The sequence below is a fragment of the Ixodes scapularis genome, unplaced genomic scaffold (assembly GCF_016920785.2).
Source record: "Ixodes scapularis isolate PalLabHiFi unplaced genomic scaffold, ASM1692078v2 PGA_scaffold11__112_contigs__length_91849675, whole genome shotgun sequence".
In the NCBI taxonomy this organism is placed as follows: domain Eukaryota; kingdom Metazoa; phylum Arthropoda; class Arachnida; order Ixodida; family Ixodidae; genus Ixodes; species Ixodes scapularis.
The window spans coordinates 40,846,800-40,849,586 of NW_024609837.1; the positions used below are offsets into that span (position 1 = coordinate 40,846,800).

The following is a 2,787-nucleotide window of genomic DNA, read 5'->3' on the forward strand; positions in this document are numbered from 1 at the left end:
TGTAGGAGTTGTTTAGGGCCATTTAGATAATTCAAAGTGTGAAAAGTGCTGTTCTGTTAGCTTGTAAATTAAAGTAATTGATATCGTTTTGCATATTTGACAACGTTCACTGCGTTTACTGCTTACTACAGTTCTTGGTTCCACTTGGAGGGCGGTAAACTGCCAACGGAATTTGTAAATACGTGTTTGAAATACCGCAACTTATTTGCATGGTGTTCAATAAAAATACATTTCAATAAACATGCTGTTTCTGTTTTATTGCACTGGAAATATCACGCGAAGCGCATTTGTTGTGAAGTATAGCGCGCGCGGCTCGTCTACTCAACCGGTGCTCTGCTGGCCGCTCGCAGCGGCCAGCGCGACACCTGTCAAACAAACAAACAGAAAAGAGAGAGAGAAAGAGAGGAGGAGGAGGAGGCAAGGAGGGCGCACGCCAACAAGCAAGCCAACGACAGTGGTTGCGCCAACTTGTCGTCTTTCGAGATACTTTCATCTTCCACCCATGGCCTCCGAGATCGCGCGCATCGGGATCTCGGAGGCCATGTCTGACCGTACATATCTTCGCCTTTCCGCCACTAGCGCCTTGTGGCGCTAGTTTCTCCTTGCCACGGTGGAGGCTGGAGCTGCACTCGGCTGGGTGAACTGAATCTTAGTACATTCTACTGAAATAGTGTTGGAATGGAATAATTTTTAACACTTAAATTGATATTTCATTCAAGTCCTAAAAGTTGTAATCGAAGTGTCATTCTTGATTCAAATAAAGACAAAGATTTTGTCATTTGATTATAATCAATGACGTAAACGTAAAACTCAGTCATTCGCAACGACTGATCAGCGACAGATATGTAACTTTTACACATGTAGAACATTATGATAGCAAGTGGCCGATGAATATGGTAAAAAACGGTATAGCAAAACTCGCTAACGTTATTCAGATGCTTCCATCCACTGATCCAGCAAAATTAGTGTAACATTTTCCCGATTCGTTCATTGGTGTGTACCTCAAATTTTTTCGATTTAAGTGCTAGAGCGATCGGCTATTTCCGAAGTAGCCTCTGAACAACAATTTCCCATGCTTCATTTGCATGCAGTGAAACAATTCATTTTCTAATAAGCGAATCTACGGATACCGAAACTGCCCAAGACGTATCATAATATATACGATATCTGTTTTTTGTGAGGGAAGGAGGGGTCATATTTACACATTGCCGTCATTAATCTTACCACCGTAACCCTGCTTAGGGCCCGAAATTCCTTTACCCGGCGTATGTGGAGTTATTATCCAGTGTAGACAGAAACCGACTTTCTCACGTCCGCCACTTTGTATCACCAGCGCAGCGTCCGACGTCGACATAGTAATGCATGTTCAGGTACAAACGTTGCAACCCTTCCCCGATTCGGGATAACAACCGAGAGCAATACATGGCACAAATGCCATTTGATCTAATTTTGTAATTTATTATTTTCCCCTAGACGGGAACGGGCCACTCCCGGAAGTAGTGCAATACCGGACCAACCCTGGCGTCCTCAAAGCAAGCCTCCTAGGAACACCACTTACAAAAATAAGTTCAATATTGTGGACCAATTGGATACATGTCAGATATTAAGCTGATAAGAACAAATTTTATTGATGCTTGTGACCTAAAAAATTGATCTCTAACACTTGTTCATTGCACAAAATAAGCTGTAACATTCAAAAACAATAAATGAAAAAAAAAGGGAGGGGGAAGATGTGTGGACGTTGATGGTCCTAACTTCCCGACGCGTTTTACGTACATGTCTCTCGTTTTCGCTATAGTCTCACTGACTATCAGTCTCTTCAGGGTCCGTGCATGTTGTTTGTTACACAGGCGACGCACGACTCGGTCGTTTGCAGGGTCCCACGACCCGAGCGCCCCCACCACCACTGCCTCCACTACCGCCCTCTGGAACCTCCACAGTAGGAGCTGCCGCACGGGCTCGTACTTGGTGATCTTCTGTAGGCAAGCTTCCTCCAGTGCGGCGCGACGGTTCCCGAAGGGGCAGCAGACGTCGATGATGAGGGCCTCTTCACCCCGGACGAGCACCAGGTCAGGTCACAGGCTTGTGCCGCCGACGGGCTGGTTCTCATGAGTTATGGTGAACCGGCTAGCGGCTGCAGCCCTGATACGGCTCACCACTTGGTCATGCCTGTCCGTGAGGGCCCGGCTCTGTACCATGCAGTGGCAGAGGACGTGCGGCAGCGTCTCCCGGGGGTAGCCGCAGGCTCTGCAGCGCTGGTCGGCAGCTGCAACCCATGGGCTTGCGCCGTTCAGGGGAAGCAGGTTAAGTCGGCCAATGTGCACAAACCTCCAGTCGGCAAACCGAGTGTGCCGCCCTGACCTCATGAAGTGGGAACTGGCTGGGTCAGAGGCGACACGCTCCATCAGCTTGTCCTGGTTGGGCTTCTGCTGGAGGGCCGTGTCCTGTGCTGCTGTCAGGATGAGCCGAAGGGTCCGGATCACCCTGTGGCGATGTTTGACGGAGACTGAGACGTCTCCGCAAGTGATTCGGGCACCGTCGGGCTGCAGCTCCCACCCTACTTCAAGGCGGCGGGAGGCCTTCCGGGCCTCGGTCCACACAGACAGGACCGAGGCAGATGGTCTTAGCCAAAAGGCCGAGAAGCGATACTGCTGCTCGCAACAAATTTTGCCCCACCTACGACAAGCTTACCGCGAGAGCGGAGTACATCATAGCTTTATATCATATTTGCCGATTTCTACAAACGAACCTATAACAATGTTCTATCCAGAAAGTTTACAACAATCA

The 2,787-nt window shown here is 48.7% G+C and overlaps 1 pseudogene; it reads right to left on the reverse strand.

The window, feature by feature from the left end:
• Positions 1 to 1,474: 1,474 nt before the first annotated feature.
• Positions 1,475 to 1,650, reverse strand: LOC120849273 (annotated as a pseudogene).
• Between the last annotated feature and the right edge of the window lie 1,137 nt (positions 1,651 to 2,787).